The sequence below is a fragment of the Engystomops pustulosus genome, chromosome 3, assembly GCF_040894005.1.
Source record: "Engystomops pustulosus chromosome 3, aEngPut4.maternal, whole genome shotgun sequence".
Classification (NCBI taxonomy): domain Eukaryota; kingdom Metazoa; phylum Chordata; class Amphibia; order Anura; family Leptodactylidae; genus Engystomops; species Engystomops pustulosus.
Genome location: NC_092413.1, coordinates 170,888,989 through 170,902,499, shown reverse-complemented (window position 1 = coordinate 170,902,499; position 13,511 = coordinate 170,888,989). Strand labels below are relative to the sequence as shown.

Sequence of the window (13,511 nt, the reverse complement as noted above, 5' to 3'; positions counted from 1 at the left end):
AAGCGTTATTGAGGGGTCGTCTCACAGCCAAATGTATATGTCCCTTTCTGTGAATTATTATCTTGCAGTAACTAACTTCCTTTTACAAACCATAACTGCCTCCCAGAACTTTAGTATTGCTTCTCTAAGGATAAACATTTGAGCAATGCTACTTCCAACCACATGGGTTTTATAGTATGACTAAGTCTCCTTGCATGGGAAAGGGACATCTTATAGGTCTCCTAAGGCACCTGGGTTAATGTGCGTACCTTCTCAAATTGTACCTCAAGTTACATCTCTGGCTCCTGTTATGGTTTAGCAAGCATTTGACATTCATTTCTGGAGATAGAAATTCACCTGTTTCACCAGGTTTGTTAAATGTGGGCTGGGAATGGTATAGCTGGGGAGAAGTTTTCAGATTCTGATGCATGGACACCTAAAGGTTCATTTTTTTGATAATTTTGCAGGACTTGCTATCTATATACTACACAGGGCTGGCTATATACTACATGGGCTAGCTATATACTACACAAGGCTGGCTATATACTACACGGGGCTGGATATATACTAAAGGGGTCTGGCTATATACTAAAGGGGGCTGCCTGGTTATATACTTATGTGGGATGGCTATATAGTAAAGGGGGCTGGCTGGCTGGGGACTGGCTCGCTATATACTACATAAGGCTGGCTATATACTATACGGGGCTGGCTATATGCTACACAAGGCTGGCTATATACTAAAGTGGTCTGGCTATATACTAAAGGGGGCTGCCTGGCTATATACTTATGAGGGATAGCTATATACTAAAGGGGGCTGGTCTGCTATATACTAAAGGGGGTTGGCTATGTACTAAAGGGGGATGACTGGCTATATACTACAGGGGGCTGGATGGCTATATACTACTCGGGGCTGACTTTACACTAAAGGGGAATGGTTGGCTATATATTACAGGAGACTTGCTGGATATATACTGGGAGGCTGTGACCAGTGCATTTCCAACCTTTGGCTTATACTCAAGTCAGTTTTCCCAGTTTTTGGTGGTAAAATTAAGTGCCTCGGCTTATACTCAGGTTGGCTTATACTCGAATATGTACACTAGTACAAATTGCTTTGCTCATCTCTACTCATGAATTTTAATTGCCCAACCCTGGAGAAGGGACATTCACACGGAAATGAATTTTGATTGTGATGTTGTTATATTATAGTTTGTATGAAAATAAAAATGTAAATAAAAAATAGTTACACATGTTTGACTTACAGCTATCATGTAAAATAGTTAAAAACATTGGAGAGAATTCTTCATTAGAAATATATCTTTAACTTGGTTGTCTATGTTCAATTCCATTTTTGTTTTGTCTGAAATCATCACGTGTGTCTATGTATGTTGGTACCTTTTTTTTTTTTTGGTTTGTCTCATAATATTGTTTATTTTGCGCTTGTCACAAAATGTTCTTTTTTGGCGCACATGTCCCTTGATATCTTGATAAATTTGGTAGTGGTTTTTGACTGGAGTCATTTTGCGCAAAAACTTGCACCTAAACAAATATTTGCGCCAAATCGCAAATCATGAATTCAGCTCAGTTTTGTGAAACCTATTCAATGCAAATAATAAATTTAGCGCATTTTAAAGCGACTTTGCACTGTACTATGTTCATTTAGCGCAATGGAACGTCACAAAACATCATTTGTACCACAACTGCACCAAAACAATACCAAATATAGACAAAAAAGACAATAAGAAATTCCCCCATTCAGTATAAGTTTCGTTTGTCCAAGTTGTTCATACCTTCTAAATAGAGAGAGGAGGAAAAGCTGCTACTCCATATTTCAAAGAACAAAAGCATGGACAATTATAATTCTTTGCATGTTCGTGGCCAAGTTTATATAATTTGAGGGTGAACACTGCCTCCACCATCAGCCGGGATGACAGTTGTCTTGTAGATAGATCATTAATATTTTTAGCTGAAAAACCACTTTAAATTCCACTTTTTTGTTCATTTGTTTTTCCATAGAAAATTTACATTTACATTTTTACTATGGTAATTGTAGTATGCTTACTATTTTATCTCATGTGGTTGCAATATAAATAATATGTTGCAATCATGTAATTCTGTACTAAAAATAATGACAAGAAAAGCAATAAATGAAAGAGAAAAATGTGAAAGAATAGAATTCCTATTCTAGGAGAGGCCAGTCATGTCATCATCCATTTTTATATACAAGTCCAATGTTTGATCATTCAGATACAATCTGAGGCTGCAGTGACTGTGCATTTGCTCCTTGTAAATGCATTAGCTCTCCAAACCTCCTCATAGATTTAGCCAATTGAGAGAGGGAAAGCATTTGTTCTGTCATCTATTCCACGCTCAATGATCATGAAGCTGCCAACATTATCGTTCTCCCCAGTTCACATGAATGCCTGACTGTCTTCCAAGCATTCACATCTCACAGTGATTTTCCATCAGAGCAATTACAGTATTTAACCTGGGCCAAAAATAAAGCCTCCGCATATAAATACTTTGAAAAGTAAACATATAAAGTAATGGGTGTTTGCCTTCATTGTTTTGAAAATGATAGAGAAAGGGCTACAATTTGTTACTGATAAGCTCAATGGAATTGCAGAAAGAAATGCAAGGAGAATTTATACAATGACACTTTTCAGACTGTAATGTGCACAATGCTAATAATTGCGGGTTTCTTGAGTATTATCCTACAAGGATAAATCATTAAAAAAAACATGAGTTCTAAATCATACACTTTACAATTTAATAAAGCCTCATGCAAAGATAATCTTTAGCATTCCCTGTCCAAAAACCTATGACTATGTTCTACCATATTGGACCTCTGTAAAGTCTCAGATTCTTCCCCAGAATTAAATGTTTCTAAGAACTATTACCTCAATAATACCTCCACAGTAGGTATTAGATATTAATATTTTGAGAATTATTGGACATAATGAGGATACCTATATTATTTTAATAATAATAATGCCTTTATTTATATAGCGCACACAGATTCTGCAGCGCTGCACAGAACTTGCCAAATCAGTCCCTGTACTTGATGGGGCTCACAATCTAATCAACCTACCAGTATGTTTTGGAGTGTGGGAGGAAACCAGAAGACCCGGAGGAAACCCACGCAAACACGAAGAGAATATACAAACTCTTTGCAGATGTTGACCCTGGGACTTGAACTTAGGTCCCCAGAACTGTAAGGCTGTAAAGCTGACTACTAAGCCAATGTGTTTTAAGGAAAATGGGTGAATACATTAGCTATATTTATATATTTTTTTACTTACTTTTTAAAAAATAATTTTTAAATGGAGTCTAATCGCCCCATCAGTACACGGCTATACGACATACATGCAATATATTGAAATTTAGTTTCTTCCTCCGGCTTGCATGCATTGTTGCTGCTGTTTAGGTGATGCAGTTGACTTTGAATGTGACATCTTACAGGTTAACACCCACGAATGTTGCTAGCACTGATGACGCCGTAGGTCTTAGGGGCTGGTTTGCTGTATATAGAGGACACCTCTGTGCATGGAGCGCACCTAGCTCATGAGCACTCTAAGACTGTGTTTGGTGCTCCACTACCTTTCAGATTTTTTAAGCTGGTTTAAAGCTATTCTCCTGCACTGCTGACTGTTTTTGCAATTTCTTCTTAAAACGTTGCACAAAAAGTCTCGAAATGTGGGGGGAAAAGTTTTTTACACAAGTTTACAAAGTTAAATAAATTTGGCCTTGCACGGCCTTGCACTAGAGGACAGATTGATTCATCTGTTGGTTAGTGTTTCTATGCCCCAGTGATGATAATTGCCCTCATATTTACTAAGGGTCCGAATCGTGCATTTCCGTCGGGTTTTCCAAATTTTACCGTTTGCACCGAATTGCCTAGGATTTTTGACGCATGCAATCGGATTGTGTCGCATTGGCACCGGCTTGTATGCGATGGAAATCGGGGGACGTAGCCGTCAGAAAAACCCGACTGATTCGGAAAAACTGCGGTATTTAAAAAAAAAATTGTGTCACTTGACACGTACTGGCACCAGGAAGAAGATGGTGAACTCCGGCGGACCTTGGTACACCTGGTGGATATCGGCTGCATGACCTTAGTGAATCCCGAAAGGACGCGAATCCACGTCGGACAACGCGCCGTGGGATCGCGAATGGACCTGGTAAGTAAATGTGCCCCTATGACTTTTTGACATCTAATAGGTGAAAAAAACAAGATGCTAATTTTTTTATGCCCAAAAAGCCATGCAAAAACAATTATAAATAATGGCCTGTACTGTAGGTCCTCCAAATATATGAGATCTACTACATTTCATCAATAAATCTGCCTGTTTTCTTTCCACTACATCCTTGACAAAAAAACAAACAACAAATAGGCCGACACTGTCAGCATCAGTTTGTAGTCTGTTGCCAAGAAGACAGTGACAGAATTTTGATTTGCATCCAAGCTCATCATTAAATAATGTATAAATCCACAGTAGTGTTACTGCTATTTATCATCACGGTCTTCAATCCCATTCCACGAGTGCTCCAACATTTAAGTTTAAGCTAATCTCTTCTATTTCAACCTCCAAATGTTATAGATATTATCTGAAACGGTAACAGAAAACATAATCTTAACTGCCTGATATAACACGGAGCACAGAACCATGTAGCAATATTATTTCTGCAGCTATGTTCTTAAAAATAACTGTGTGCTTTAGTCCTGAGAGATAAAACAAACAGTTTCAGGATTTGGCTGAAACAGATGAAAAAATTCTAAGCAGAAAGGATTTGAAGTGAAAGAACTGAATGCATGAGAAAGCCATCGTCTAGGGGGAAAATAACAGGAATAACTCCATAGCCGGCAATAACACCTACACTTGTTATGTTGACACAGGCATCGTGGTATCTGGAGAATAAGTAGATGTCAGGCTAGATCATGAAGTATACACACAGATCTGTGACTCACACACTGAGCTACCGACATGATGAGCCGGAGAAATTAATTGGAACAATTGTGTATAATCTCCATTGCATTATTATTCCTCCGGTAAGGTATGTTTGGCAGAAAATGACATCCCTTTTAGGGTGACTGGTGCACTTAGCCATGTCACTATGTTACGGGTCTACTTTTAAATTGGTTGGTTATGTGATAGGAGAATATAATATCAGTGCAACTGCCTAGTCTCAATATTAAAGGGAATCTACCATCAAAATCAAGCATGGGAAACCAGGGACACTTACCCATAGATACTGGCACTGTGACTGTAATAATAATCTTTATTTATACAGCGCCATCATATTCTGTAGCACTTTACAAATCATGGGGGACATATACAAATAAAATAAGACAAAGAGTAAAAACGTAGTCATATGGAAACAATAGGAGTGAGTGAGGACCCTGCTCTCAAGAGCTTACAGTCTATGAGGATGAGGGGGTAACACAAGAGGTATCAGAGCTTGTATAATGGTCCAGCCAAGGGAATATAATAAAATAATAATGCTACTGCTAGAACCAGCCATCAGCCGCCAGCTTATATACAAAGTCCAAGGTGAGTAAAATTACAAAGAAGCCTAGAGCTTGGTATTTGTGGTTTACCGGATAACAGACGGGAGGAGTGCACAGGATGGGTTACTTAGGAGAGAGTTGAAGTTTCATGCAGTTACAGAATGTGATAGGCTTATTTAAAGAGATGGGTTTTATGACCACATTTGAAACTATTAAGGTTGGGTGTGATGCTAGTGATCTTTTTATATTTGTAATCTATTGCCTCTTTTCTTCTAAAAACAATTTTCAAAATGATTCTAATGAGCCTGAAGGACGCTGGTGGTGTTTCCAGGGGCCCTCAGGGCTGTAGCTTCACAGGTTGTTATAATGAGCAGAACAGGTCTCCTCTCCTCCTGCACTTCCTACTGCTGCTAGATTGCACAAACAGAGAGCGGGGGTGAGAACAGGGGGGTTGTGAGACATGTTCTTCTCATTTAACAGCCTGTGAAGCTGCAGCACTGAGGAGCTCTGGTAACGCCCCAAGGAGACCTTCAGTCTCATTAGCATAATCATACAGGTTTATTTTAGAAGGAAGGAGGCCGTGGATAACAAATGTAAGAATATTCACAGTGCCTGGATCTATAAGTAAGTGCCCCTGGTTTATCATGCTTGATTTTGATGGTAGATTTCCTTTAAAAAAAAAGTTAAGACTGGTGTCACCATTCATTTTTCTTTCCATTCTAAGTATACACTGGAGGATTTCTGACCTATACTCACAAAATAAGGATGTAGGTATCACACTGTATAGTTATATAGTGGGAAATGTCCTCAGCCCTGTCAGCAAGAGCAAACATGTGAAGGCTGTCCATAAATATACACCCAGGGTCTACGTGTAACAAAGACTGGTAGTGGATTCAACAAAGTAGCATCCATGTTCCATAGGCTATTATGACATCCGCTCAAACATTGCTTTAGCTTATAGCACCCATTAAAATAAAATAGCACAGTCTACTACACTATTCCATCCTGTGTTTCCTGCTGCAAACTGACCATTCGGAGACCAAAAATATATTTTTTAGCCTCTATCTGAAAAGATATGTGTACTGACACATTTGGCTTGTACGCTGGGAGCTTTCTTGGAGTACTTGTAAAAAGAACTAATGTTAAAAAAAGCCTTAAGCACTTTTTAGTTTTGTGAAATGCATTTAGAGGAAAATTGGACTAAGCATGACAGCAGACTGATGACCCCCCTGCCATTCTTCCAGACTTTGCTTGTGTGGAAAAATACAATAGACGTTCCTACACTTTGGACGGTGAACTAGTGATTATACATATATTTACTTTAAGTCCATATGTTCACTGTCACTTTATTATTAATATGCTTTATGGTGGTGTTTTTTTCATATTAGAGCTATAGTATATTCAGAATTGATCCTATTGTTTTGCAATATACAGAACAGGCTAAAAGTTTGGACACACCTTCTCATTTACAGAGTTTTCTGTATTTTCATGACTATAAAATCTGTAGATTCACAATGAAGGCATCAAAAGTATGAATTAACAGATGTGGAATTATATACTTAACAAAAAAGTGTGAAACAACTGAAAATATGTCTTATATTCTAGGTTCTTTGCTTTGATTACTGCTTTGGACACTCTTGGCTTCTCTTAATGAGCTTCAAAAGGTAGTCACCAGGAATGGTCTTCCAACAGTCTTGAAGGAGTTCCCAGAGATAATTAGTACTTGTTGGCCTTTTGCCTTCACTCTGCCATCCAGCTCACCCCAAACCATCTCGATTGGATTCAGGTCTGGTGACTGTGGGGACCAGGTCATCTGGCGTAGCACCCCATCAGTCTCCTTCTTGGTCAAATAGCCCTTATACAGCCTGGAGGTGTGTTTAGGGTCATTGTCGTGCTGAAAAAGAAATGATGGTTGTCATGGGTGCTACCGCGATCCCTGTCTCGGATCGAGGGCGCACCCGTGTTCCTCCATGTGCTCCCGGAGCCCAGCTGAACTCACCTCTCCTGACTCCAGCGGCGGCTTCTGCGGCTCCCGCGGTTTGGCATGCGTTTCCTAAGGCACATGGGCGCTGGCTCGCAGAGATTTAAAGGGCCAGTGTGCCAATAATTGCCACTGGCCTGCCACCTTCCCACTTAAATTCCTGCCCCTTCCTGTGACCCTTGCTGGATCTTCAAGCCATCCCATGAAGAGAAAGCCCTCCTGTGGATCCTGATCCATGTGCCAGTCCATTGCTGTGTTCCTGATCCTTGTGCCAGTCCGTTGCAGTGTTCCTGATCCGTGTGCCAGCTCCTGCGAGTCCTGACGTGAGTCCTAGTGTGCCTTCCTGTGCTGTTCTCCTGCTGTCTCCTTCATTGCTACCTTGGCTACCACTGCGGGCTAGTCGCACCTGTGGAACAACCTGGTGGTACCCCGCCACAGCAAGACCATCCTGCTTTGCAGCGGGCTCTAGTGAAGACCAGGTGCCACTTAGACTCTGGTCCCAGGTGTCAGCTAGTACCAGAGGGTCCACAGACTTAAAGCCCTGCCATTGGTAAACCGAAATGCAAACTGGATGGAATAGAAGCTGTGTTGGATATGTATATACTGGGGGGAGCAGTATGTTGGCTACTTATATACTGGGGGAATGCGCTGGCTACCTATATACAATTCTTGATCCAACCAAGTGTGCCTATGTATGGTGATGTTGTGTGTTACCCAATGGAAACTGCCTACATTACGCCCACACAATATGCACTAAAAATGTATACAATTTTCCTTAAATTGTATACAAAATTCCACACAATCCTCTAGGTTTTTAACCAATCTGGTTCTGGTACACAGAAAAAGTGTTTTACACTTTGGGAAGTTTTTCACAATGTTAACTTACTAATTATCCATGCTACATGTTTCCTGGTGGGCTGGGGAAGGCTGTGAAAAAAAAGATACTTACTTCCCTTGGTGCTCCCAGTGTCCCGCGCAGCTGTCCGTTGCTGCTGTCCTGTTTATTTACCGGCACAACGGCTCCGACAACTTCCGGCGGACTAGCACACCCACCTGTCTCCTGTCTCTGTGCCTGTTAGTGGGTGGGGGGCATTGTTAGAGCAGAGCTGCAGTGCCCCTGTTAACAAACAGGAGCACAGAAGCCACGGACAGTGGCACAGTGCCTAAGAAGGTAAGTATATGTTTATTTTTTTTTCTCAGGGCCCCGTCTCCCCAAGCCACCAGGAAAGTTTTTATTAATCCTGGACAATCCCTTTAATCTATGTCTTTGATAAAGGAGAGATCAAGACTAAGGCTGTACAGCCGAAACGCGTCGATCGTTTATTTCTTCTATGTGAACACAACTGATGTATTGTTGCACCAATAAAGCAAGATTTTTTACCGGACAAGAGTTTGCGCTGGAAATCCTTTTTCTATTTGATAAAGTTTCATCTATCTTTTTAACTTTACTTTTGTAAGACCTTTGACTATTAAAAGTGTTTGAATAGAATATTAAGTAGCGAGTAGTATGCCGCATTATGTAAAATTAAACAGATAAGTGCATGCTGTGCCCAGTATGAGAAATCCAGAAATGCCAAGTACATGACACCAGGTTATGCACAGCACTCTACACACAGCAGGAACAAACTGTTCAAGCAGTACAGTATAATCATGGCGATGCGTCCTCAGTATTTCCTTGCCTAAGCATTATTACACACAAGATCCTATGTCAATCTAATCTAATAGTGTCAATCAATGCAATTCCAACAGCCATTCCCCAAATGCCTTTAGCCACTGTTCGGCCCATGATTACCTTGGAATATGCCATTTGCAAAAAAAAGTAACAGGAGCTACAAAATATAGAAGAAGTCAGAAACAGATCTTGCTCACGGATTATATAATCCCAGTGATTCATGACATGAAACATATCAAACGAAACCCCTCATGTCCTTGGTTTTCTAAGGAAACATCCCTCAAAGGACGGTGCTTGAGCAAACAGGTTATTAGTGTGTTAGTTCTTGCATTTTGTATTCTGACTGTTTCCCATGTTACTGACTTCACATTTGTAATCCGTCCTAGCCTCGCTGATCTCCCATGCCGACCTTGCCTTAAAGTCTGTGCTTTTCATCCCATCCTAGAGTCTGATAACTAACTCTGCGCATAATCTGTCTGCCATGACCTCAGCTGCTATATCTAAGCTATATATTGATTTGTAAAGTGCTACGGAATATGATGCTACATAAATAAGGATTATTATTATATAAGTCTATTAACTTGAGTGTGTGCAGAGGTTGTGATCGCACCTTGGCCCAAGAGGTTTAGGGGGCCCTTATAGTGTCACTTTCCCATATGAAAAGACTATTACTTTAAACAATACATTATAGTCGGGGCCTGGCACAGACTTTGCACTGGGACCCATCAGCTTCTAGTTATGCCACTGCTCTTTACTACTGCTCTTTACTACCGATACCTGTTGGAGGTATTGACAAGTTACCAGTGCACCCTGAATTTTATGCCTTTTGCACATGAATTTCCTTCCCCCCTTCCCACTAGTTTTGCTCTTTTCGCGACCTGCATGCCATTTTGGGTGTGTCGTACTGGGGAATGGGGCGGGCAGAGGACGGGCCTCATTTATTATAGTCTATGCCAGAAAAGATATAGCAAAAAAACCTACCAAAACCCATCTGGTCTACAGGTCGAAACTGTCAGTTTGCACCCATATTTACTATCGGCGGGAGCCTCTGAATGAATACGGTTGCAGGACCAACGTTGGGGGGGAATTTTAAGACTGGCGTTCTTAATGAATTCCTCCCACTGTGAATAAAAACATCAAAAAGCATCTACACCGAATAGTCTTCAAATACCAAAACAATTTATTTGGTTTAATAACTATATAAAAAAAATGGAAAGTTCCTTCAGATACTTTGTTTAATATGCTATTAGACATGTGGTAGAAAAAGGCCAATATTCCTGTAGAAATGCTCTTCATTTAGGAGATAAATGTTTGACGGGGAATTAATTGAATTGTCTAGACTTGTATTGATTGGCCACACTTTATCTGAGCTCATTAAAATAAGTAATTCAAGCGGACATCAACCTGAGTATCATTAAGCTATTTTGGATAATATATCACGCATTGTAAATAATGCAATATGCTGGACTGAAAAGGCTGTTTGCACCACAAAATGGAATTTGACTTTTAAACTGAAAAAAGAAGCAATATTGTTTGTTGTATTATTGTTCTGTTGTTTTTATGCTATATTTTATATCATAATTTATTGCCACTTTTAATTATATTTCGTATAACCAGAAAAGTAGTCCCAAAGAACATAAGCATCAGGGCTTAGAGGCAGTGTACTGTAGGTGGTGCAGGCAGCGCAGGCGGAACTACTCAATTAGTTCTACATTTGGGGTCTGGTCATGAAAATAAACCCCTGGTTATGTAAGTTAGGACTGTGATAGGATATTGGAGGATATTTTAATGCAATGGTATAAATTAGTTCTATGCAGACATTCCATACAAAGCATAAAAACAAAAGTACAGTCAAGATACATGTAGTGACTCACTGTAGTCATTGGTATAAGGCTGAGGGTTATGTCCAATCTGCGGGCATTGCTGGCACAAGCCAACTGACATCTCCCAAAAGATCCTTCTACAAGTGGCATAACTGGCAAAAATTATGCTCCATAGCAAAGCAATACAAGGATAATACACACAGTGATGTCTCAGTACAGGGATAATACACACAATGGTGTCACATTACAGGTATAATACACATAACAATGTCACAGTATAAAGATAATACACACAGTGATGTCACAGGACATCACTCTGTGTATTATCTTTATACTGTGACATTATTATGTGTATTGAAGTGAGAAGTGACTGCAGGGGAGAGGGACTTTATGAGATGTGTGTGGATGGGGTTCCTGATGCATGAGCAGAGGAAAGGAGCCTGGACACTTCTTCTTCTGTGACTGGCTCAAAGGAAGAGAGTGAACAGGGTGAGGTACTGGAGGGAAGGGGATTAATGGAGTTAGTGGATTGAGAAATTATTTCGTAGCAAATGCAATCGATTTTATCTTTAAAGTAGGTGGCCATATCTTCAGCCCCAAGGACTGTAACAGGTGGCTGCACTTTTGGTGTTAGTAAGAAATGAAAAGAATTGAAGAACCTTTCGGCGTTGTTAGAAAGAGAAGATATTAGATTAGTAAAACAGACCTGTTCAGCAACATGAAGAGCAGAGTTATAGGATTTATACATAAATTTGAAGTGAAGAAAGTCAGTGGAAGGCTACATTCACACACATGTTTGGGGGACGTATATAAAGATAGGACATGTTTATCAGCTACTCTCTCTCTCCTGTTGTGTATGCCAGTTTTAAAGATCAACAAATAAAGAAGAAAGTTTTAAGGAAGTGGTGAGTGCCAACTCTTTCTTTTCTCCGATTTTTCTAAGGTTAAAGTAGCAATCTAGTCAAAGCTGATCTATTATACTTTGTGCAGGGGCAAAAGGGAGGGGCATGACTTGGTTCTAACAAGTGCAACACCCTCGCCGATGCAATGGCGAGTGGGTGCTTGCGAATAAGCCCCATAACAATGTCACCACATCACAAAGGGGAAATTGCAGTGGTTAATCCTGCCTGGCAAGGCAGAAGTTAAATCTGTATATGATGTAAAAGTCCAGTATCCAATGATATGTGTTACATCCTGTGCTCTGTGAGCTGAGATGTGATTGGAGGAGCAGCCACCACCTGACCAAAGGGAGGTAATAAAACCTCTGGCCAGGAATGTTCTGGATGATTATTCTAGTGTGGAATCCTAGGAGAATCAGTGTGTGCGTGAGTAATCTCTGTCTAGCCCATACCAGAGCAGGAAGAGCCTAGCCCCTGCCTCTGAAGAGTGGAGTTTAAGACTAGAGTTAGTATAGTGAGGAAAAGGGGTATCATCTTACCTTTAAAGGTGATACCTGAAGCCCTGCAGGACAAGCTGAAGCTTCCTACCAGGACACAGCTGCCTCCCAGCCTGCCCTCTACATCCAGGCTGGTGAACTATCTCCTGAGGCTCCCTCCAACTCACATCTCAGCACTCCATCTACCTGTTAAAGGCACGTTGCTGCGGTTCCTGCCGGTTCAAATAAAGAACTGTAAGTTGTTTTCTTCAACTTCTGTCTCCGTCTGGTCCCTGCTAATACGGCTGCCTTCATCACCGGCACCCTGTCCATCACCCAGAGACTCACAACTCGGGACATTAAGGGTTTGCCCAGGGAGATCCGCTATAGCAGCCTCTCCCTCATCATTTCTTGCCAACACCACCCTGCTAGAGACCTGCCAGGCTGTAGGACAGCCCTCCGGTTCCCCCGTACCAAGCACCGTGACAATAGCGTGCTTAGGCCGCAACCGCCAGCCACTCCGGTACCGCGGGCCCCGGCTGACTCCAGGCCTCACCTCAAGGGCTAGGCCCCGGTGGGGGATGTTGCAAGTGGCGTCACGAACAGGATATATACTTCTGTGCCTTATCCTGGCACTAAAGACTGTACTTTATTAAGAAAAAGACTGTGCTGCCTAACCCTGCTGCCATCCGGGTTTAGGCCCAAGTATTTGTGTGTTTCTACATTGAACTTTATACTGCTGCCACGTGCTGTCGAGCGCCGCTCCAGCACTCAAGAGGTTAATTCCTGCAAGAACTGTTTCAGCTCTGCTACATCCGGCGCTGCTGCGCCTGAAGCATTTACCTCAGAGGCGTGTGGCGCAGCAAGTATTTCCAGCCCGCCAAATCCTCACTGGCGGGAACTCCAGAGGCGTCACTAGGCTCCGCCCCCTGCGCGAGTGGCGCGAACTACCGTGGAGGAGGAGCTGGAGCGAGTTCGGCCGGCAACGAAGAGGGTTAATCGGCCATCTTGGATTTTGGCGCAGGCCGCGCCTGAAGCCTGCCAGCAGCGTGCGCCTCATCCGGAGTTCCGGCGCACGTGTCCTGGAGGAGAACACCGCTGAGCATCACCGAGCCCTGCTGCCTGCCGGACATCGGGAACGGAGACCTTCGTGCACCGGAGCTGTCCTGTCACCG

At 41.7% G+C, this 13,511-nt stretch overlaps 1 long non-coding RNA gene across 1 annotated transcript in view; it reads right to left on the bottom strand.

Annotated features, from left to right (window-relative positions):
• Positions 1-2,246, bottom strand: part of LOC140120615 (uncharacterized) — a 43,779-nt gene extending 41,533 nt beyond the window's left edge. The window contains exon 1 of the long non-coding RNA XR_011853907.1: positions 1,767-2,246. This is a non-coding gene — a long non-coding RNA (uncharacterized lncRNA). The remainder of the gene's footprint in view (positions 1-1,766) is intronic.
• Positions 2,247-13,511: the final 11,265 nt, after the last annotated feature.